Source organism: Globicephala melas, chromosome 4, assembly GCF_963455315.2.
Source record: "Globicephala melas chromosome 4, mGloMel1.2, whole genome shotgun sequence".
Lineage (NCBI taxonomy): Eukaryota > Metazoa > Chordata > Mammalia > Artiodactyla > Delphinidae > Globicephala > Globicephala melas.
In genome coordinates this window covers 131,671,922-131,697,273 of record NC_083317.1, presented here as the reverse complement: position 1 = coordinate 131,697,273, position 25,352 = coordinate 131,671,922, and the positions used below count along the sequence as shown (strand labels likewise).

Genomic DNA, 25,352 nt, shown 5'->3' with positions numbered 1-25,352 from the left:
AACTTGTTAGAAAGGCAGAGTCTCAAGCCCCCATCTCAGACTTAATGGATCAGAATCCTCCTTTTAACAAGATGCCCAGGTCATTCTTATTCATATTTAGAATTTGAGATATCGATTGATCTAGTAATTGCTCAATCAAGCGCCAATTAACCCCCCAAACAGACACTCAGCCCTTTGTGCACACCTCGCACCCGCTCCACTCGGTAGCAACCGAACCCCCAGAGACATCGGAGAGGGTGCTGCCGAGGGCAATTTGGTGATTGGCTGGCACTACCACGTGACCGGGGCTGGTCCTCCCGTGCTACTGGATTGGCTCTCGCGGACGCTGACGGACAGGGCCGGGGCGGGCCAAAGCTGGGTCTGAGAGGCGCGCGCGGGGGCGCGAAGGCGCGAGAACGCGAGTGCGCGTGCGCAAGCGGTGGGGCATTTTTTCCCGAGCCGTCGGAGGGAGCCGGAGCGCTTCTCCCGAGGTAAGAACAGCCGCGGGGCGGCCTCCCTGCCCTTCCGCTGCCGGGTGCGGGCCAGCGGGGAGGGAGGAGGTCTGGGGTTCGCCCGCCCGGGGAGCCTCGCTTGGGAGAGGATGCAGACCCGGGCTCAGCCATCATCCTCGGTGCCTCGGTTTCCCTTTTTCTGCCCTCTAATGCATCTGCCCATCCTCCTCACCGCGGTGACGGGTCCGCCTGAGGGGAGTTGCCCACCTGGCAGCTTCGCCTCAGCCTTTGTTTCCCGCCCGGGGGGATGCTGGTATCGACCCCCTCCCCAGGTAAAGGGTGAAAGGTGGTGGGGCAGGGGCCGGGGAGAAGATATCTTTAATTCAGTGGGACCTGTCACATGTGAAAACGAAGAAAAAAATGTGGTGTCTCTTTGGCCAAGCCGCGGGACTCGAAGTAATCCGGCGGCGGCGAGCAAAGCCGAATTCCTGGTGCAGCCGTGCGGGCGGTGGTGGGGGCAAGGACCGGTGGGCCAGCCCAGGTGCACCGGTGCAAGGCTTCTCCGGATCTGCCCGCCAGCTCTCAGTCCCCGAGCTGCACCGAAATTGAACGCTTTCAGCCTGCTGAAGGAATCCAGAGATCCGTAAGGAGACGGAAAATGATGATTTTAAAAGCAGTTGGGCACTGGCGGAGCAGGTCTAAATGAGAGGCTACCATAAGAAATTACAGCGAAACTGATGACTGGTAATTGTGAGGAGGGAGATGCCTGCAGTGAACTGCAGACCAGACCATCACACTGATATTCTCCTTCAAGAAAACCTTTTTCTGAGGGGCGGGGTGGGGAGGGGAGGGCGTTTATCTCTGTAAACTGGTTATCTCTGTAAACTGAGGTTTTTCTGGGCTGCCGAAGCAAGTAATGACTTATTTCCAGCATGTTAATGGGCTGTAGGGAGAAGGGAAGGCAGGGTCTAAATTACACCCATTTAGATCTCCTTAATTCTTTGAAAAGTGCATGTTTAAAGAAGACCATTGGATGCCAAACCTGCTTGTGCATGGGGGGTGGGGGGGAATGTCTCCTTTAAGTCATACTTTAAAAAGGGAGGCATCCCCTGCCTCTTTCCTTCTGCATTTCCCCAGAACTGCAAATAGCAAGGGCAAAAAGTCCCTTCAGTTTTCCACTGGTTAATTTGTTAGATATACCTGGTAGTCTGCTCGGTAAGAAATGGTTCAACTAACTGTTATTAGGAAGATTTTACTGTATTCTGGAGTTTCACTGTAATTCATTTAGAACTTACTCTGGTAGGAAATGGACAACAATCTCTCCGGTTCCTGGTAGCTACTGCTTCAAAGGCTTTTTATTACTCTTACCTTCCCCATACAAAGTTTTGTGTTTTTTTAGGAAACAGTGTGATTTTTTTTTAGGCATCTAAGGCACACCCCATGCCTGTGAAATGCCTACACTTGCTAAGCAACCAATTTACTTGGCAAGTTCAAGCTAACTGAAGAGGGAACACTTAAATTTGTTAGGGGGAATCAGAATTAACATCAGCTGTAACAAATCAACTTTTGGTGGTTCTCTGGGGTGAGCGAAAGTAAAAGAGAAGGTGCTGCAAAGCTTGTTGGGAATATAACAAATTACTCTCATAAAGTAAAATATAGATTGTCACCTGACAGCTTGGAATAGTAAGAATAATTTTAAAATTTGTCAGTGATTTGTTTTTAGCTGGTATGCAGTGGGGAGAGGAAGGAATTCTGAGGCTGGGGTAGGTGGTATAGTTTGAAAAGGTATATGCTTATGTTTAGAGAGAAAAATGTCACTTTTGTTATATAAATACACAGAGGGCATGCAGTGTTTATCTTTAGCCTGTGGAAGGGAGGCAGGGGTTTTGGAAAGGTTGAGAAACACTTATTAGGTTACACAAGGGAAAACAGAAAGATTGGCAGGCTTAGTTCATCTTTAGGGAAGCAAGGTACCTCGGTGACCTACAGGACAAGGTTTATTTTCTGAGTCGATAAAAGCCCACTAGTGTAGCTTTCAAAGCAACAACAAAATCATTTCCTTTCTGTTGTTTCTGTCCCCTGGGTCAGGGAGGGGGGGGATAGAGAGTGAATGAGAGAGATTAGAGTCTGACCTGCATGCCTAAGCAGTAGCGTCCTTTGAGCAGGATCTGTGTCACATTGTGTAAATCTAAGAGCCTTCACGTTGAGAGAGGTCTGAGCACCTTCCCTGGGACACTTGCTGTAAGATGGAGCGGGATAACATTGCCACAGGTGGGGGCACGGGTGAGATCATCGGATACAGAAGCATGGGGGGGAAAGGAGAGCTAGGAAGTGTTTAATTCAGCGAGGCTCAGCCTTGAGGAGCCTTGAGGAGGCATTTCTAGGCAGAGCCGCCTCACTGTTGGCTAGACTGGCTGGGCTTTTTGTGGCTTACAGAAGACCTGCCCTTCACGATGGGGGCTCCTGTGGAGTTCCGTGTCTCAGATTGTAAGCATCAGTTATGCTTGTAATGTGCTCTAGAAAAGAAAGGCTCACAAAGACACAAATCTAGGCTACCATTCTTTCAGATCCTTGGCAAGTCACCCACTGGCTTCCAGAAAACAAGTTGTGCCCTCCCTACCAGTAGATGGCACTGCTGTCTCTGGGAATTCCTGGAAGAGATGAAATATAGAGCTGGCAAACCAGCGGTGTGTAGCCTCTAGTATAGATTTTGAAAGGCTGTATCGGTTCTCAAAGAAAATCTAAAAAAAAAAAAAAAAGTTCTGAAAGCCAGAAATGTTGCTCTAAGGTAGGGATGGTGACCGTGGGGGTTGAGAATGGTGCCATTACTCTGCTGGTTGTGTGTGGGAGGTGGAGAGGGTAAACTGACAATGAAGCCTCATAGCACAGGTTTTGAAAGTACTTGGCATACATGTTGGCTAATTGAGAATGAGGTTGAATTCATGATTCAATCAAAATTCCCAACAACTTAATAGTTTCTACTTCTTTGCTTATAAAACTAGTCTCTACATGTGGGCGGGACTATGGAAATACACGTGTAACTTTTAAACCTGATCAGTATCTAATAATTACATGGTCTGAAGATAGTGGTGAGGGTATTAGTTAAAATAATGCTCGTAGTTACTATACTTCAGCGCTGTCCACAAAGGTAGGTCAAAGTTATTCTGAATCCTAAAACTTAAAAATTCCTAACAAGTATTTTAAGATTTTAAGATTGTATTAACAATTCAAATCTTGAACTCCGGTTTCATTGACCTTATTAGCCAGGGTTCGTTCATCTATTCCCCTGTTTTGAAATACCTTTTTTGTTTTTGTTGTTGTTTTTCATTTTTTGTAATTGACTGTTCTTTGAGATGGATTTTTTAGCCATGATATTTGAGGGAGGTAGTACTGTTGCTAGTGAGGTTGCTGTGCATACGAGCTTTGACCCTACTGGAGGCATAGAGCACTGCTGCTGGGAGTCATTACCCCAGTCACCTGCTTCCTCGTGCCATCCCCATTCTATGGCTCAGCTTATTTGAAGTTTATTTCTGTCTCTCTTCAAGTGAACTCATGAGCTAGGTTCTACTACCAGTGCCAAATCCTAAAATCCTGCTGATGCTAGATGGCAGTAGTCACAACAGTCCAGTAGCACTGCCTCATCATGTGACCTCAGATACATTTATTTGCCTTTCAGAACCTCAGTTTTCTCACCTGGTCACTGGGATTGGTGAGATGTGGTGCATGTCTCTTAAAATCCCTTCTAAGTCTAAAATTCTATGACCAGGTGAGTCTTAATAAGGTATTTCTGAAGCCTCTGAAAAATTCTCATCTAGAAGGTATTTTCATGCAGTGAACCTAGGGCAAAAAGAAATCTCACTAATATTTCTTCTCAGAGAAATGATTGTACATTGTCTTAGAATCCTAATAATTCAGAGTTGTAAGAAACCTAGGGATGGTTTAGCTCAACCTTCTCATTTTATAGGCAAGGAATTTCACCTCAGAGCTGAGTGACTTGACCAAGCTAACAGAGCTAGTTAGAGAACTAGGACCCAAGCTTGGGCTCATGTCAGTCTTGCATTCTCCAGTGCTGTGTTTCTTCACCTGCCATCAGTACACAGAAGATGCTGTGTCTACAGGGCTGGAGCCAAAAAAATTCTGAGTAATTCCTTAATGTAGGGTTTTAAAGCTACAGCATGAATAGTGTTGTGTTTGAGCAGAAATTCAAGGTCAGGCTTCTTTTCGCACCTTATTCTTTTCTTCACTGACTGTTATTTAGCAGCATTGTTACTATACATCCTTGTATTTTTAAAACTTTTCTGCATAACGTTTCCTGTAAGAAAAAGCTTTCATCACCCTAGAAGAGTCATTCCCCAATCAGATGTTTTTAAACTGGGTCCATGGACTCTCTGAGGGCTATGTGGATAGAAGAGTGTTTCCATATAATTGGCTTCCTTTGTAATCTTATATATTTTCTCTATGCATTTAACAGATTATTCTGAGAAGGAGCTCCTTAGGCTTCAACAGATTGCCAAAAGGAGGGGAGGGTCCATGGCACAAAAATAGGGTAAAAATTCTAGGGTCTAGAATAGGTTCAGGGAAATGGCCAGGATGTGAGAATTTTTGAGGTGCTAGAGACACTATGGTGGAAGAGAGTTGAGGGTGGAGTACAGAAGTAAACCTATAGAAGTTCTTAGAACATTTTACCTTTATTACAATGCTTGAAATTACTAAATGAAGATGCTGATAATAGCATTTTACCCATCTTAATGATGGATATGCAAGCATGGATTTCCATTTATCATTCCTTGCCCAGTAAGTACGCCCTCCTAATTTCACCAAAACACTTTCAAATTTATATGGCTTTATTGGAGACATGCGTACTAAGAGCCTCCCTTCTTCCCCAGTCTGATTTGATTTCCAGGTAAGTCAGTGCCTTTCTGACTTAGGACTTGGAGTTTGGACTCCTGTCTCTCACTGCTGAGGCCCTATGTTTTACTTTCTGCTGTTAACTCTTAGGACTCACCATGATCTCAGAGATGCAAAATAATTTAGATGTCAGGGATAAAAAATCTTGAGGTTCCTTTATTTGTCCCCAGGGTTGACTACAGAAACCACTGCTCCTCCTCAGCTAATTATTTCCTTTTCCTTTTTTATATGCAACCTCAAATTCTCTTTTTCTAATTGTCCCCTAATAGTAGTGACTCAGTGTGTGTATATGGAAACTAAAAATTCTTGTTTTTGTCAGAAGGTGTACAGAAGTTAATTTGTGTTCAAGTCACATTTTGGACACATGAGATATAACTTTGATGGAAATCACTATGTTCTGAAGAACGTCTGCTTGGAAATCTCAATGTCTGTCCTGTAACCCCCTCACTTACATTTGGTATGATGGTGACCCATGCTGGTCAATGCTACCTTCTGGTACCTTCTTAGATTTGGGCCAGGGTAGCATTTATTCTCACTTTAGGAGAAGAATAAAACTACCATTTCTTCTTCAGAAGGAAAAGAAGAATTGAATTTATGTAATAAGAGAAGAAAAAGTCAAATTTCTGGATTCTAATTCCAGCACACTAAGTTGTTCTGAGATTTCGGGGACATCGTTGACTTCTCTGAGTTTTTTACTTGTCTGGAAAATAAGAGGGGAGAGCAGTGACCACTTTAATTCTTTCCAGTTCCAAAATCCTGTGACTCTATGAAATTTTACTTGGTACCCAGATTAAACCTATCCTGAAAATGCTGGCTAGTTGGGAATTCATGTATAATCAAAGTCGGTGCCAAGATAATAATTCTTTGTAACTGCAAATCACTTTGCGGTATACAAAAATATTCTCTAACTTAAAAAATCTCTTTTCTAGTTAAGGTGTGGTCAGAGAACAGCAGCATTGGTATCATCTGGGAGTTTGCAATCTGCATTTTATCAAGATGCCCAGGTGCCATGCATGTACATTAAAGTCTCAGAAGTGCTGTTTTGTCTCATTTTGAATGGCACGTTGACACACAGGTCAATGAGGGAAGCAGGGTATTTCACAGATGAGGAAACCATATCTCAGAGTTGTTAAGTGACTTTGTTAAGTAACTAAGTCAAGTTCACCGTGCTAGTGTCTCACCCAGAACTCCATACTCTAAAACTAACATTGTCTTCTTTGTTGGGCTGGAGTCAGGCTTGTATGAGACTGATCACTAGCTACCCAGAAACCCATGGGCTTAGGTGTGGCTGTGTAACTGAGTGCAAGCAGAAAAGGGTTGTGGTCCACTTCTAGGAAGAAAACAGAAAAAGAGAACGCCCATGTGAGTTCCTCTATGTTGTTTTACGCTCCTCGTAGGCTGGAATGGAAAGGACCCCTGGGGGATCTTGGAAGCTGTGTTTAAGGATGGCAGGACTTTTGTCAGCCTGGGTGCCTGGATCACTGATCAAGGAGGGCCCCTCCACTGTTCGCTTGTCCAGTATGTATATAGGGACCAGAAACAAACTTTTACTGAACTAGAGGTAGTATATGTGTTTGGGTCTATGTGTTAAGTAAGTACTTAGCCTACACTAGCAAGTTCACTTGAGCAGTAGCTTGGGACTTGAAGTTACGGATCTTCTGGCCTAACGCATTCATTCATTTCTCGTCTTTGGTAGCTGGTGATTGATCGGTTGTGGTCCACCATGCAGAAGTGAGTGGTGAAAGGCAGCAGAGCTGATGGGTCGCAAGGATGTAAGTGCCTTTGAAGGCTCTCACACCCTCTACTCCAGGGTAAGTCAAAGGCATTGTTGCCATTGTTGCTCTGGTTTTACTCTTGTATTAACAGCCTCTTGGAGTCAGTGCAGTGGGGTGCCCTGTTTGTGAAAGGTTCCCAAAGCCTTTAGTGATGCAGCTGATAAACACCATTAAGATCAGTACTTACAAAGCTAAAACCATTGTCAGGGTGATGGGATGGAATCTCTGCATGAGAATATCTCAGCACAAGAATTTTTCGTGAGTTTGTGTAGGATTTGATTTATGTGGGTGGTGAGGGTGTTGCTGGGCCTTCCTGAGATACACTGTAGAGGAGGGAACTAGGCCTGAGTGCCGCTTTCCTGTAGCCATATCATATTGTTAGCTCTGCTGGCTCAAATTCCCCTCTCTCAGCATCCTCCCCCTCCATGGATTACTTTGCTTAACTTTTCCTGCATTAATCACTTTTCTTTTCAGGATGGGGGGCGGAAACAGCTTACCAGAGAGTTGATGATTCCCAGTTTGGTGGATAATAGCAGTAGCAAAGCACGTGGTTCTGCCCATTCCATTTTATTTTATCCAGTGTCACTGGAAGTCACATGTCCATTCCCTCCTCATCTGTTTGCAGTCCCTAGTGCAACGGATGTAGGCACTGGGAGAATTATAACCAAAGCTGGCTTTGGATTTTCATTTGTCCTGAAGATTTTTGAGATCAAAAGGAGAAGTTCACTGCTCGGTGTGCCCTTCTCAGAGACAAGTGGAAGTCTGGGAGGGAGGGGTGGAAAGGACATCCAATCCTTTCTGAACTCTCTGGCTTCTAGAGCTTAAACTAAAATCAGACTCACTGAAGAGAAAATTATAGTTAATACAAATCTAAGCAGAGCTAAGGATGGTTAAGAAAGAGGGGGACAGGAAGTTATATAACAAAAATAAAAGTAATCAGCTGAAAAACTGGATGGAGGGTTGTTTTTAAGTACCTTTTTTCAATACTGTTGCGCCCTTGCTGATAACGTCCCATTACCCAGGCTCAGACAGAGGGCACCCAGAAAGGCTGATGTCCTTCTGTGCCTTACATGGCTCAGTAATGAGTACAATTTACTGAACAAAATAGACAATTAGCAGCTGTAGACCTCTGGAGATTCCTATAAGCATACATCATTACTGCTCTGGAGTGATGCACATGCTTAGAGATAAGCAAAGCAGAGAAAAGGCAGCTGCAAAGCACATCAACAACTGAAGAGTCCAGGTGAGTGGCCAGACACAGACCCCAGCTCAGTGCCTGGGGGTCACTAAGGAAAGGACCTGGTATTTGCTAAGCTTTCTCATTAGAGGAAAGGAGCCAGACTTTGCCAGCTTTCCTCAATTTCCTCTGTGGCTCCCATATATTTTGCATTTTAAAAGTAACTAAAATGTATAGCATGCCAGAAATAACACTGAACTGGCATGTTTCTTGTGTAAATGTTGTACAAGGATTAAATTACAGAGGGAGCCATTCTTTATTGACTAGGGGCCAAAGAAAGTAGTGCTGGGGTTGCCAGAGGATCAGGGGTTCTCATCCTCGGCACCACTGACATGCTGAGCCTGGCGATTCTTTGTTGTGGGCTGTCCTGTGCATTGTAGCATGTTCAGCAGCATCCTTGGCCTCTACCCACTAGATGCCGGTAGTTCCCCCACTCCACCCCACCGCAATCGTGACAATCAAAAATGTCTCCAGACACTGCCAAATGTCCCCTGGGGGGAAAACTGCCCCTGGTTGAGAACCACTGCTGGAGGCGTACAGTGACTTAATCTTGCTCTGAGTTTCTTTGGGACTGTATTTTAATCATTTAGCCTCATTTTGCTCCAGTTTCCCTACCTGTAAAATGGAGACAGCATTTATAACTCAGTAGCCTAAAGAAGGGATGTACGTAGTTCTGTGTGACTACTTGGGAGCTCTATAAATGCTAAGAAATATCTGTCTCCCCAAATTTCCAGGACTCAAGGATCACTCTTAATCCTTGTGAAGGCAGTAGCTGAGGAGCAGGGGAGTTTGAAGGGTGAAGGGTTAGTGGTGTGGGAAATGATGAACAGTATTGGATTCTGATTTTACTTGAGAGCTTCATATTCATCTCATTTCAACAATATACTCGTGAATAAAGGCTTTTTTTTGGAAAGTTAAAAAATGGGAGAGTGGAGGAAGGAGAAGGAGGCTGTTCAGAAGAGCAGTTAAGGAAATTGCTTTTGACCGGGGGTTGGGGGGTTGTGGTAATCTCTTAATGCTAAAGTGACTCATGTATAATCAGATCAAAGGACATAAAGAAGTAACCCCCCCCGAAGAAAAATATCCTCCCAAATGACTACTGATCCTAGAACAGATTTTGCAGGTAATACAACAAAGACCAGAGAATATTTGGAGAAATCTGTTTTTATCCTAGAACTTTTACATTTATGTTTCTTCTCTCCTTTGGAATTATGGAAAAGGGTTTATCTTCAACCCATGCTCTTTGAGTGATACGTAAAATGTTTTAATATCACAGGTGTTCTGATAATCTTCTAGAACTCTGTGTTGGAATGGTGAAAAAGGCCATCACCCTGACTTAGGCCTGAAGCAATCACGTTATTTTACTAGAAAGCCTCAGTTTAACTCTAAGGAAGGGCAAGTGCAGGGATTAGATGTAAACTGTCCTGGCAGATTTGTGTTCAGCCTTGCTGTGTTTCTGGTCCCTGCAATTATTAGATACACTCACAAAATTTACAACAAACACTACCATATTGACACAGGCACAGTGCGGACAGAGAACATTGCCATCATCAGAGGGAATTCTGTTGGATAGCACTGCTTCAGTCTGTAAGGACCCTATTTGTCAGAAATGCACACTTGTAGTGACAGCATGTGCGCTTGTTATAGCAAGACCTTACCTCATTTAAAACAGGATTGCATTTTGGACTTTTCCATCCTAGGGCACTTTTCAATCTGTGAGTGGCTCTTGCTGAACTTTTTACCTTGCTGCAGCATCTGTCTGTTACAGAAAGTGCCATGGGCCTGTCTCTCTGACATAACTGAGCGCACTGCCTCAGAAATATTTGTGCTTTAATCCAAGGCTGCTGAGCTGTCTCTTTCCATCTGGTCTCTCCATGCCCTGATCCTTGGTGGTGAAGCTAGTTTGTGCAGGATGTCTCTTTTGATACTGCCTAGAGCATAACAAAGAGTCTGGGAGAGGTGGCGAGAGAGTTTTCACCTTCCCTTCTTCCAAGCCCCAGTGTGGCTCAAAAAAGTGTTTCATAAGAAGGTATTAATTCACAAATTTAATCTCTCAAGTTTAATCTCTGAGGAGTTATCCCCTAAAGAATTAGTCTCTAGATTTTCCAACAGACATATTATAGTACAAATTTAGTAATTAAGCCCTTTAGCAACATGGAAGAATTTTCAGGTGATATATTATCTATTACTAGCACCAACATTAGTTGCTCAGAAACTACCATAATTAGAACAAAGGAAAAGATGTGGAAATAAAGACACACATTTTAAAAGATATAATTTAAATCTGAGCCCAAGACTGTTTTGCGTGGTAGCGGGACTGAGAACAAGGAGTTGTGTGCTGTGAGTAGTGTTCCTGGAGGGCGAGGGGAAGGAGGTGGCGGGGGCGAGGTGATCTCCAGACAGTCTTCACTCGACTGCTTCACTTCTGATGGTGCGGTGCTGGTCCTCTTACTGCCCTCCTCTCTTCACTTTGCCTTTCTTTCCTGCTTTGGTCTGCTCGAAATGTTGGAGGGGTCTCAGTGTTTCTCAAGGGAGGTGCTGTTAACATTTTGATACAGTGATTCATCATCGTGTGGAACTTTGCTGTCCATTATAGGACATTTAGCATCCCTGGTTACTAAATACCTGTATTACTCTAACCAAGTCACTGAGTCAACCAGCATGGCCCCTCACATTTCCAAATACTGCCTGTGATTGAGAATCACTGGTTGCTAGAGAGTTAAGTGGGGTCTTTTGTTAGGAGGGAGGAGTAATTAGAGTTGCAGAAGGGGCAGTGCTCCGAGGGGCTGGCTCATTAATTTCTGATATGACCTGACCTTTTCCCAGTGCTGGAACTGCTTTGGGAGCCAATCTTATTTTTTAGGGACCAGAAGAATCAGATTTTGCTAGTGGAAAACTTGGTCCCTGAACCTTGAAATCAACCAAGAAGTCACAGGGGGGATTCTGTCAGTGCCACAGAGGATGGAGAGACTACTAAGGCTCCCATAGGATGCTGGGTTTTTATTCTAGACTTACTGTGGCTGAACCTTCTGGATCTACTGAAAGTAAATGGTGGTCTACATGTGGCAGGGATCGACTGGGACAAAAAATGCAGCATGGGCAATTTAAAGACAATCCAGGGGAAAGGGGCTTTGCCAGCCATTTCTTTTCTTTCTCTGTGATTACAAAAACTGGCAAAGTAGCCCTAAATTTGTGAGGTTATGTGTAGACTGTCAGATGGGAGATCTGAGATTGTTTTATCGTTAGTAAAGAGAAAAGGAACACTTTCAGATATCTTGCTGTGGTGCCCCTATAAATGTCTTTGATTACAAGAACAGAAACTCATTCAAGTTGCCTTAAGAAATGGAAGGCTTAAGTAAGGATGCATGAGAAAATAAAACAAATGTCAGACATGTGGCAAGTTGGGAGGAATCCCAGAGGCCTTTCAGGATGAGAAAGAGCCATAGTCTGGCCAGACCTCATGGAGACAGGACCTCACTCAGGACCAGGAAGATTGTCCCCTGATCTGTTGCAACTCCAGCATGTATCTGCACTAACAGTACTTGATCAGTCCACATTCTACTTCTCAACCATTAACATGGCTCAGCATTTCCGTTTTGGCTTCTCTGCTCATGTCTTCCTGTTGCCACAACCTAACTGATGGTCTGTGTACGGACCAAGAAGGAAAGGAATATGATAATTCTGTAGTAACTATCATCCCCCTGGTCAAAGCTCTTCTACCAGGCAGTCTTAGGGGTCTACAGTCTCTTGGTCCACACAGCTGTGGCCTAGGTCTTCTTGCCTCAACAAGGACTGTGGATCCTCTGGAAGGGAGCAATGGTGGGGTAGACTGATAGAACATGAGACCTCTCTGGTATAAGGACCCTGAATTCTTAACTCTTGGAATCAATATAAACAGTGATTATGGGTCATGTGTATAGTAAAGAATTGGAAGATTACTTTCAAAGCCTACACGTTCAGTAGCAATTGTGAAAAAGCCTGTATCCCTTTTTTTTTTTTTTTTTTTTGAGGAGACTGACTGCATCCCAGTGCAGAATGGTAGGGAAATTGCTGGGCTAGATGGTTGGGAAATGAGGAGTTGTATTTTCCATATGGATATCTTATTTTTTGCATCTGTCAAATGTGATTCCCTCAACCACCCATGTATCCCACAGGAATAATGGCTAGGTGGCTGTCTGAATGTTGAAAGACGTTTTGACGTCTCTGACAAGTGTTGTTCAATAGCTAGGTTTGTAAGATTCCAGTTCTGACAAAGGAAAATAACTTGGCTTATTACTCCAAAGATAAATTCCATATAGATGTTGTCATTTTGGGGATTACTGCCTTACAAAGCAGACTTTAAAATGTTTTGTGTTGTAGTGTGTTTTGTTCATTTACCCCTAATCTTGGAGAGTTGAACCAGTGATTGACTATGACTTTACAAGGAGTGCATTCTCATATTGCAGAAGGCTCTGTCCCTATTTATGATTCTCTGACAGGGTAAGAATGATGGTTCCAGCTCCATGGGCCTGCACAGCTGTGAAGGGTGTGCCCTGTGGTAGCACAAACAGTGAGCACATTGGCTCACTGAATCCACTGAAGGCTCTTACTCTTCTCAAGTAGCTGCAGCACGGGGGTGCCACATACAGAGAGTCAGTATTTCCTTAGATGCAGCTTCTTTTGAAAGAGGCAGAAGAGAAGTGCAGTGGGGCTCCTGCAACTGCTGGTTGAGGAAAGAATGTACTCTGTTATTGAAGGATGATCGGGATCAGCTTTCTCACCCAGCTGCTGCCTACTAAGGGGAAAGGAGCAGAGATGAATCTTTTGCTTCAGTTTCTCTTCTTACTCTGTGAAGATCCCTATCCCCTCTATTGAATTTTTTTAATGAGAAGGGAAAAATAGAGCATTGTATCATATTAGTTTTAATGTATATATTCGAGTTTCTTCTGAGCAGGAAGATTTGTATACAGATAACCACATATTTCCAGATTAAAATCTTCAGTTTTAATTTTAAACAAGTGCTAACCTTACTTTATCTTTAGTTTATACTGTAAGTCAAATTTGTGCATATCTAATTTATTTTTTACAAAAATAAAACAACATTATGTTTTTTCTCATAGAATCAGGAATTAATTTGCAGCCCCTGCATGAAGATTCTGTAGCAACAGTAAAGGCATCTGCTCTCTCTAGGGTGTAAAGAGATTCTGAAAGATGGCTGAGAGCCCCAGATCCTGAATTCTGGGATTTTGTCCTGCTGTAGTCCACTCCCTGTGAGGTTGTTGGGGGATAAATGTGCTCGGGAGGCAAGGACTGAGGCCACAGATGCTTGAGGGGCGGGCTGAAACCTCCAGCTTTAGTGAACTGTCCTGTCCTTCCCATGAGCCACAGGAAGAGGTGATAGATCCTACTCAGGCTTTTTCCCTCCTGAGCCCATCATTGAATCTTGACCTTCAACTTTCCAAGAAACAAAGCTGTGGCTAGAGTATTGGGTTGGCCAAAAGGTTCGTTTGGTTTTTTCTGCAAGATGGCTGTAGTGGCATTTAGTTGTCTTCAACGTCATTGAAACAGTTTTGTTAGATCGTATTGTGACAGCTGTCATATCAGTGTGCAATTAAAAAAAACATCAAAATTGGTGAATTTTTGTGTAGCCATTTTAATACTGAAGATGGAAGAAAAAAGCAACATTTTCGGCATATTATGCTTTGTTATTTTAAGAAAGGTAAAAACAAAACTGAAATGCAGAAAAGGATTTGTGCAGTGTATGGAGAAGGTGCTGTGACTGATCGAACATGTCAAAAGTAGTTTGCAAAGTTTCGTGCTGGAGATTTCTCGCTGGACGATGCTCCACGGTCAGGTAGACCAGTTGAAGTTGATAGTGATCAAATCAAGACATTCATTGAGAACAATCAACCTTATACCATGCTGGAGATCACCAACATACTCAAAATATCCAAGTCAAGCGTGGATAATCATTTGCACCAGCTTTATTATGTTCACCGCTTTGATGTTTAGGTTCCACATAAGTTAAGTGAAAAAAACCTTCTTGACCGTATTTCAGCATGCAATTCTCTACTTAAACTTAACAAAAATGTTCCGTTTTTAAAACAAATTGTGTTGGGCAATGAAAAAGTGGATACGGTACAATAATGTGGAACAGAAGAGATCATGGGGCAAGTGAAATGAACCACCACCAACCACACCAAAGGCCTGTCTTCATCCAAAGAAGGTGATGTTGTGTATATGGTGGGATTGGAAGAGAGTCCTCTATTATGAGCTCCTTCCGGAAAAACCAAGCAATTAATTCCAGCAAATACTGCTCCCAATTAGACCAACTGAAAGCAGCACTCGATGAAAAGCGTCCAGACTTAGTCAACAGAAAACACATAATCTTCCATCAGGATAACGCAAGACTGTGTGTTTCTTTAATGACCAGGCAAAAACTGTTACAGCTTGCCTGGGAAGTTCTGATTCATCTGCTGTATTCACCAGACATTGCACATTTGGATGTCCGTTTACTTCGGTCTTTACAAAATTCTCTTAATGGAAAAACTTTCAATTCCCTGGAAGACTATAAAAGGCACCTGGAACAGTTCTTTGCTCAAAAAGATAAAAAGTTTTGGGAAGATGGAATTATGAAGTTGCCTGAAAAATGACAGAAGGCAGTGGAACAAAAGGGTGAATATGTTGTTCAATAAAGTTCTTGGTGAAAATGAAAAATGTGTCTTTTATTTGTACTTAAAAACCAAAGGAACCTTTTGGCCAACCCAATAATATCTTCAAACATGACTTCTTATCAGCACGTCCCCCTTAAAAGAAGTTTCCTGCATGAGGAAGAGGCAGACCAGGTGCATGCTTCCCTTAGCTGTCAAAAGCTACCCCCTTTTGGACTTCCCTGGTGGCACAGTAGTTGAGAGTCCGCCTGCCGATGCAGAGGACGCAGGTTCGTGCCCCGGTCCAGGAGTATCCCACATACTGTGGAGTGGCTGGGCCCGTGAGCCATGGCCGCTGAGCCTGCTGTCCCCTTTCTATTGGAAAGAACACTTATTAGATCACCTCTGAAATTCTTAATTATTGGCATTAGTAAAATATTTGCCAAACATTAAATAGTAGGACATTAGTAGTAACCCCCAATTAGTGTCTTTTACTTTGAGAGCCCCAAATCCCATGTCAGTATGGTACTGGACTTTAACTTCTTGTTCCTTCTGGTGTTTCTCTAAATGCCTTTCCATCTTTTCCCTCCTCTCACTAACCCTGTTACCTGGTGTAGATCCTTTGGTCTCTTTGCTCCCTTTCTTACATCTTTTTTGATTTTCAAAGTTCTGTGATTCCCAGCAGCCTGCAGGACAGTGTGCTTCTTAACTAGACATAAAGGCAGTCCACAGTCTGACTCCAACTTACTTTCTGACTTTGTACTCTTTCTATGCACAAACTGCTCCTTACTCAGACTGGTCTTTGGTCCCATTGTCTACTCTCAGCATAGAATGCCCTTTCCTTTCAGTGGCCATTTGGTTTGGTAGCATTGAAAGACCTTTAACCTGTTAGCCAGATCTGCATTTCCATCTGGTCTCTATCAGATTTTAGAAAGGTGACTTTGGGCAAAATATTTAATATCTCTCAGCCTCAATTTTCTTATTTGTAGGATGAGATTCATAATAACGCCCTTATAGGCTGCTTGTGAGCATGGTACCTGGGTTACTCCCTTGCCCGTGTCCTCTTTTCTTCCTGCCCAGCACAGAGCTCTGTGTGTAAGCTCATCATGTGTGCTTGCTGATGAAGTTACTGAACATCAGAATTGCCCAGCTGATCTGAATCACATTTCTTGATTAGCCGTCCTCTGCCTGTCACTGCCACACCTTCTCTAACCACATATTTCTTAGATAAGACCCCAGCCCCACAACTCTATCAGTAAGTACCTAAAGATATACTCTCCTAGAGTATGGAGAAAGGGGACTCTTGTACACTGTTGGTGGGAATGTAAATTGGTGCAGCCACTATGTAAAACAGCATGGAGGCTCCTTAAACTAAAAATAGAGTTACCATATGATCCAGCAATCTTACTCCTGGGCATATATCCAGAAAAGATGAAAACTCTAATTCAAAAGATACATGCACCTCAATGTTCATAGCAGCACTATTTACAATAGCCAAGGCACGGAAGCAGTCTAAAAGTCCATCGACAGATGAATGGATAAAGAAGGTGCAGTATATATGTACAATGGAATATTACTCAGCCATGAAAAAGAATGAAATAATCCCATTTGCAGCAACGTGGATGGACCTAGAGATTGTCATACTGAATGAAGTAAGTCAGAAAAGACAAATATCATACGATATCACTTATATGTGGAATCTAAAAAAATGGTACCAATGAACCAATTTACAAAACAGAAATAGACTCACAGACATAGAAAACAAACTTATGGTTACCAAAGAGAAAATGAGGAGGGGGGAGGGATAAATTAGGAGATTGGAATTAACATACACACTACAATATATGAAATAGTTAAACAACAAGGATTTACTGTGTAGCACAGGGAACTATGTTCAATATCTTGTAATAACCTATAATGGAGAATAATTTAAAAAATAATATATATGTATGTATAACTGAATCATTTTGCTGAACACCTGAAACATTGTAAATCAACTATATGTCAATAAAAATAAATAAATAAAAATGAAAAAAAAAGATCGAATGAACTTGGTTCTTAGGGAAAAAAAGAAGATACTGTCCTCCTTCCACCTGTGATGGTGAAAATTATCCTGGACCCTCATAATGTCCTGGTGTATCTGCCCACATCAGAAATTGAAGGCAGTTTCAGGGTCACTCCATATAATATAACGCTGAGCACTGATTCATTGTCTTCACAGTTGTTTCCTCTCATGTATAGTGAGATTTATCATGAAGATCAAATGCTATGATTACAACTGTCATCATAAGGTATACCTCTTTAAAACAAACTTTTCCAGGGCCCAACCAACAGGCTTTTTATTCCAAACATCATTTAATAAAATGCAACATGACATTAACAGGATTGCTTGTACAAACCCTTGGAGTTCATTTAAGCAGACTGTCCCATATTGATTCTCAGTTATAGCACGTTTGACATGAATAAACCTGCCAGTGTTCTCAAACAATGGTGTTGCTGTCTGCCCTTCTCACTGTAGAGCTGAAAGCATATCTGTGTTTCTTTTGTTCATTCTATTTAAATTATGGTTTTACACCTCTTGCTCAAATGATTTTAAGCCATATGTTAGGCTTATAAATTGTAGTTTTTAAAACCTAACTCCTTCTGGCCCTTCTCACTCTTTCTTCCTCTTTTTTCTCCATTTTCCTTATTGTTTCATGCACAAAATAAGGCTTTAAAATTTTTTTCTACTCAAGGTGAGAGTAACTTAAATATTGCTTTTCTGTTTTTTTTTTTTTTTTTTTAGTTTTTAGCATGGGCTGCAATTTCATATATATGTGTGGGTCTCATTGCATTAATTTTGTCTCTTTTCTTGCTTGTTTTTTAAAAATTTTGTATTGGAGTATAGTTGATTTACAATGTGCTAGTTTCAGGTATACAACAGAGTGATTCAGTTATACATATACATATCCATTCTTTTCAGATTCTTTTCCCATATAGGTTATTGCAGAATATTGAGTAGAGTTTCCTGTGCTATACAGTAGGTCCTTGTTAGTTATCAATTTTATATATAGTAGTGTGTATATGTTAATCCCAATCTCCTAATTTATCACTCCCCCCTACATTTCCATTTTGGTAACCATAAATTTGATTTTGAGATCTGTGAGCCTGTTTCTATTTTGTAAATAAGTTCATTGGTATCATTTTTTTGAGATCCCGCATATAAGTGATAAATAATTTTTGCCTTGTGATAAACTTTGCCTTGTGACATATAATTTTTGCCTTTCTCTGTCTGACTGACTTCACTTAGTATGGTAATCTCCAGGTCCATCCATGTTGCTGCAAATGGCATTTTTTCATTCTTTTTAATGGCTGTATAATATTCCATTGTATATATGTACCACATCTTCTTTATCCATTCCTCTGTTGATGGACATTTAGGTTGCTTCCATGTCTTGGCTATTGTAAACAGCTCTGCAATGAACATTGGGGTGCCTGTATCCTTTTGAACCATGTTTTTCTCCAGATATATGCCCAGGGGTGGGACTGCTGGGTCATATGTTAGCTCTAGTTTTAGTTTCTTAAGGAACCTCCATGCTGTTCTCCATAGTGGCTGTACCAATTTATATTCCCAACCAGTGTAGGAGGGTTCCCTTTTCTCCACACCCTCTCAGCATTTATTGTTTGTAGATATTTTGATGATGGCCATTCTGACCAGTGTGAGGTGATACCTCATTGCAATTTTGATGTGCATTTCTCTAATAATTAGTAATGTTGAGCATCTTTTCATGTACTTTTTGGCCATCTGTCTGTCTTCTTTGGAGAAATGTCTAGATCTTCTGCCCATTTTTCCATTGGGTTGTTTGTTTTTTTGATATTAAGCTACATGAGCCATATGAGAGGAAATATTTGCTTGAGTTTATTGATGAGAGGCATAAGTACAACTGCGTGGGTTTTTCTGTGGAAAAAAAAAATTCCAGAAAGCAAAACTTGAATTTGCTGCATACTGGCAACTATTTACATAGCATTTACATTGTATTTACAACTTACATAGCATTTACATTGTATTAGGTAATACAGAGGTATTAGGTAATCTAGTGATTACTTAAAGTATACGAGAGGATGTGCATAGGTTATATGCAAACACTGTTATTTTATACAAGGGACTGGAGGGTCTGTGACTTTGGGTATCCCCGCAGATACCTAGGGACAACTGAATTGTTCTTTCCAGATCCTTTTTTTTGGAGAAGAGTTATGATAGAGTTTTTTTGTTTGTTTGGGGTTTTTCTGGGCTAGTAATCAGAAAGATTATCTACTGTAACTTCTTTTTTTTTTTTTTTTTTTTGCGGTACGCGGGCTTCTCACTGCTGTGGCCTCTCCCACTGCAGAGCACAGGCTCCAGACGCGCAGGCTCAGCGGCCATGGCCCACGGGCCCAGCCGCTCCACGGCACGCGGGATCCCCCCGGACCGGGGCACAAACCCGCGTCCCCTGCATCGGCAGGTGGACTCTCAACCACTGCACCACCAGGGAAGCCCTAGTGTAACTTCTTTGAATGGAGAGATTTTATAGGCAGGCAACAGGAGCCTCCCAACCACTTCTCTCCATGAGCACTGATGGAGGGAGTGCCTGTGTGTGAGTGTGTTTTAGGGTGGAAAAAAAGGGAGGGTGCTAACAATAAACTGGGACACTGGGTTGCACAAAGTTGCTTGTTAATCCTTTCGAAGGGGAGACACCAGAGCTCAGCCATGTATCCTTCCTCACAGAGTTATTCTTAGTTGGAGGAGGCAAGAAATATACAGCCTCTGATCAAGTTGGATTTTTTTTAAACTGTTGATTTTGCGTTTTTTATATTACGGGCACCAGGATGAGGACAGCAACGGGAAGGAGAGGTACAGCAGCTGATATGTAGCCACTTTGTGACTTGTGTTAGGTGGGGTATCCTACTCCTTCTTCAGTTTTAAATAACCCTCTCAATTTCCTGCCCTGTGGGCTGAGAACTTTTCTCCTGCTGGAAGCTCTCCCCTGTTCCCTCAGAATTTAGGAAGAAGAGAAGATGGGGTCAGACCTGCCTCAGAACGATTGATAGCCCCTCTGTGGGTTTGTTCCTGAGGAAGGAAAAAGAACTTGCATCTTACTTTACTTCACATCACACCCTGCTTGGCCCTCAAATCGCTGCTCTCAGATGTGCTCTCTCCGCCACATCCTGTCTGTCTGGGGTTCCCTCCCTCTCTTTTAAAAGTTTTGCTGCTGGGCAGGCCACTAATGTTGTGGCTAATCCCTTGTGCCTACAATCCTTCTTCCCAGGGTGAAAAAGATGGGAGAGGGATGCTCCTGAGGGGTGAGAGGCCCAACAAGAAGAGACCCAGAAGTGCCAAGGGCAAAGCCCTATTTCCCAGTTCAGCGCCAGGCCTCCCTGCTTACCTGCTTCTTTGGGCATCACAGTTTAAGGCCACATTTTTGAGCTAGCAGACTTTGTTACTTATTGGAATTTTTTTCCCCTCAATTACATATTTGTCTCCACAGTTAGATACTGAGTCTCCACAGGCGTGGACCCTGCCATGAACTTCTCTTGCATTCTTTGCATGGCCTACCCTGTAGGAGGCACATGGCAGGGCCTCAGAATATGGGGGTTTCATTGCATTAATAGTTTGTAGCCTATCTTACTCATTCCCTTACCTTCACTTAATTACCATTTTTACCTGTTTCTTCAATGACCACCACTTGCTTGGTTCTCCCTGGAGTAGCATTTATTCTTCCAGGTGGGTCAAACTCTGCATGCCTCCAAAGCTGTCTGCAGTTGGGTTGGTTTGGCCATATCTGACTTTATCTGTTGAGCTGAATCTTACCTTTTCCTCTCTTGTAACCCTGCGAAGAGCCTGCAATCTCAGGAACATGAGCCTCACTTTTTACTTAAGGAGCTTCCTTAACTACCAGGAGATGGAAGGGCCTGAGTTCTTTTTCATCAGGTCTCACTTAAATTGGCTGTGTGGTTAGAGAGTGTCCTTTCAGCTCTGTGTAGTGTACTTTAATAATTGAGAGTCATCCCAGCTCCCTTAATCATGTCACTTACTCTGTTACTTTTGCTTTCATTAAAGTCGTCCTATTCCTTTGTCCTAGTTGTTTAATGCAGTTGTTTTTTCCCTAGCCAGACTCATTTCTTTGAAGGGCAGGGACAAGACCTAATTCTCTTTTATCCTTGGCTACCCTTTTTCTCCCTATAGATCAAGCGTAAGACTCCATTCAAATTAGGTGATCCATAAGTGTTTTAACCTAATTAAACCCAAGCATTTATAGAGTTCAACAGGAAGAAATGCCTTTAATACATTAGCTTCTAAACACACCTTAGGGGTCAGCTGGTCCACCTCTTTTTATGATCAATTTATTGATTCAGTTATTTCTTCATTCATCCCTCCCTCCTTCCCTCTATTTCGTACCAGGCGTTGCATAAGGAGCAAGGGATCTGAGGTGAATATAGACATGGAGCTTACTATCAAGTGGGGAAGATAGACAATGAACAAATAATAAAGTCTGAAAGCTGTAAGTACTGGGAGCTACAGAAGCCCACCACGGGGAGCTATCTTAGGGTCCAAGGAGGCTTTTGTGAGAATGTAAGGTTTAAACTGGGGATTATCAACCCAGAGAAGGGAAGTGACTTGCCCAAGGCCAGTCAGTAGCTCCTGTGTAGCAGACCTTGGCCTGTAACCCAGATTTCTACCCTGCCCTGGGTTTATTCCCCTGAATTTCGTGAGAATGCTGTGAAAACTCTCATCGTTAAAGTACTTTGATCTTCTGAATTTCATTGTGTACACACCTCTTAGCTATTACATGACTAGCTTACGTTTTGATGAGAAAACCTTAGATATTTTTTCCTTCCTTGCCACCTGTGAAGCAATGTGCAATGCTTTAGTACCTTCCCTCCTTCTGGAGTAGTTATTGGCTTGCCTTCTATTAACCTTCTCTCAATCCTGTGATAGTTTATGTTCTTCATAAGTTTTTTTTTTTAGATGTTGGGGGTAGGAGTTTAGTAATTTATTTATTTATTTTTCCTGTGTTGGGTCTTCGTTACTGTGTGAGGGCCCTCTCTAGTTGTGGCAAGTGGGGGCCAGTCTTCATCGCGTTGCACGGGCCTCTCACTGTTGCGGCCTCTCTTGTTGCGGAGCACAGGCTCCAGATGCGCAGGCTCAGTAGTTGTGGCTCACGGGCCCAGTTGCTCCACGGCATGTGGGATCCTCCCAGACCAGGGCTCGAACCCGTGTCCCCTGCACTAGCGGACAGATCCCCAACCACTGTGCCACCAGGGAAACCCCTTCATAAGTTTTAAGTCTTATTTAATTTCCCCTAACTCATTAGGAGATTTTAAACTTTGTCCTACAGGGTGGTAAAAATTAAGGACTCAGGAATTATAGAAATTGGGAGTGGCCAAAAGATACGTGATGAAAAGTAAGAACTTTAATAAAAATTTTAAAATTTCAGAGTAAACTTCAAGAGTAGAGACTGGAAAGGGGTCTTTTTGCCAATTTTTCCTAACTCTTCAAACCTTGTTACATAGAGGGCTTGGCTAGAGATGCCAACTGGCAAAAACTAAGAGAACTTCATGTATCTATGCACAAATTTTTCACGTAGTATGCATGGGAGGAAGAGCAAGGCAGTGGGGATGGAGTCCTTGGAAGGAAGATGTTAGAAAGGGGCCCTCTTAACCTATAGATAGAGTGGGTGTTCTGCATTGGGCCTGTACAGATAGTCCTATGATAGAAACATTTTATCATTCTGTATTAGTTTGCAGAGAAATACAGAAAATATGATTTGTGCAAGATCACACATCTGGTTAATGAAGTCTTGAACTGTGTGGAATTGTCTGCAAAATGTTTACATTTAAGGGCATTTTTTTCTGGGTGGGTCTGTTTTCATAAGATTCTCAAACAGGGTTCTCATCACAGAAAGGTTAAGAATAATGGTACTAGCAGAAAATACTGATTTTAAAAAGTTTGGAGTGATAGAATCTTTCCATATGTGTCATGAAAATCAGAAATTGTTTAAAAGTTGCTCTTTTATTGTATAATAAAAGCTTACACGTGACAAAAATCACAAGACTTAAAGATGTGACTAACTGAAAAATATTTAGAGCATGTTTATTGTTAATATCTCTAACATGCAAGTAGAAACACATCGGCAGTGTGTTTCAACAACATGATGGTGTTGGCAGAGTGAAGACCTCTGGAAGGCTATGGTTGGCTGGGTCTATGTTGTTATAACCTTTCTGGAGGGCAGTGTAGCAGCATACATAACTATGTAAGATGTGCATACACTTTGGTTGAGCAATTCAACTTCTAGAATTTGTCTAGAGAAGGCAATTGGACAGCCACTGAAAGATGCATGCACAGAGATACCCATGGCAGGTTTGTGTTTGATAAGAAAAAACTAGAAATAACCTAAGTATCCATTAGTAGGAGACTTGTCACTAAATAATGGTACATGTCTACAATGGAATGCTTGGTAGCCATTAATAATGATAAAGTTCTTCTGAACAGAGAGCCCGGAAATGAATCTACACTTATATGGTCACTTAATCTATGACAGAGGAGGCAAGGGTATATAATGTGGAAAAGACAGCCTCTTAAAAAAACGATGTTGGGAAAACTGGACAGTTACATGCAGAAGAATCAAACTGAACTTTTTTCTCATACCATGTACAAAAATAAACTCAAAATGGGTTAAAGACTTAAATATGAGACCTGAAACCATAAAACTCCTAGAAGAAAACATAGGCAGTACACTCTATGACACTGGTCTTACCAATATATTTTTGGATCTGTCTCCTTGGGCAAGGGAAACAAAAGCAACAATAAACAAATGGGACTATATCAAACCAAAAAGCTTTTCTCTGTGAAGGAAACTATTAACAAAATGAAAAGGCAGACTACTGAATGGGAGAAGATGTTTGCAAATGATATATCCAATAAGGGGGTTAATATCTAAAATATACAAAGAACTCATACAACTCAACATAAAAAAAAAAACTCTATTAAAAAATGGACAGGGCTTCCCTGGTGGCGCAGTGGTTGACAGTCTGCCTGCCGATGCAGGGGACACGGGTTCGTGCCCTGGTCTGGGAAGATCCCACATGCCGTGAAGCGGCTGGGCCCGTGAGCCATGGCCGCTGAGCCTGCGCGTCCGGAGCCTGTGCTCTGCAACAGGAGAGGCCACAACAGTGAGAGCCCCGCGTACCGCAAAAAAAAAAAAAAGGACAGATCTGAATAGATATTTTTCCAAAAAAGACATACAGATGGCCAAGAGAAACATGAAAAGATGCTCAACAATCACTAATTATTAGGAAAATGCAAATCAAAAACCACAAAATCTTACACCTGTCAGAATGGCTATCATCAAAAAGGCAACAGATAACAAGTATTGGCCAGGATGTGGAGATAAGGGAACCCTTGTGCACTGTTGGTGGGAATATAAATTGGTGCAGCTACTATGGAAAACAGTATGGAAGTTCCTCAAAAAACTAAAAATAGATCTATCATATGATCCAGCAATTCCACTCCTGAGTATATATCTGAAGAAAACGAAAATAGTAATTCAAAAAGATACATGTACCCCGATGTTCATAGCAGCATTATTTACAATAGTCAAGACATGGAAACAACTGAAACGTACATTAATAGATGAATGGATAAAGAAGACACGCGCGCACACATCCATGTACATACACAGACTGGAATATTAGCCATAAAAATGAAATCTTGTCATTTGTGATGAGGTGGATGGACCTAGAGGGTATTATGCTAAGTGAAATATGTCAGGGAAAAACAAATACCATATGATTTCACTTATATGTAGAATCTAAGAAAAAAACAAATGAGCAAACATTACAGAAACAGAGTCAGATACAGAGAATAAACAGTCTGGTTGCAAGATTTGCGGGGGGTGGGGGGGCAGTGGGTGAAATAGGTGAGGGAGATTAAGGGATACAAACTTCCAATTATAAAATGAGTCACAGGGATGAAATGTACAGCATGGGGAATATAGTCAATAAAATTGTAATAACTTTGTATGGTGTCAGAGGGTAACTAGTCTTATTGTGGAGATCATTTTGTAATGTATAGAAATATCAAATCACTATGTTCTAATATAACTAACAGTATAGTATGTAAATTATACTTCAATTAAAAAAAGGTACTTTATTTTTATGGAAAGATACCTCTGACAAATTAGTAAGTTAAAATAATTCTGATCACAGAAAATCTTAAATAATGTGAATCCATATATATATAATTGTTTTTATATATGTATGTGGGCAGAAGGAATATTTAATAACATCTTAGCAGTGCTTTTTTCAAGTGATTTTTATTTTTGTTTTGGTATTTTGCTGTGTAATTTAAATGCTT

At 41.9% G+C, this 25,352-nt stretch overlaps 1 protein-coding gene across 2 annotated transcripts in view; it reads left to right on the top strand.

Moving 5' to 3' along the window:
• The first annotated feature begins 396 nt into the window (after nucleotides 1–396).
• The window catches only part of TMEM108 (transmembrane protein 108), a 371,980-nt gene continuing 347,024 nt past the window's right edge, over nucleotides 397–25,352 (top strand). For both annotated transcript variants that reach the window (XM_030873466.2, XM_030873467.2), the window contains exons 1-2: nucleotides 397–470; nucleotides 7,036–7,150. The gene's annotated coding sequence lies outside the window, so the exon portion shown is untranslated. The remainder of the gene's footprint in view (nucleotides 471–7,035; nucleotides 7,151–25,352) is intronic.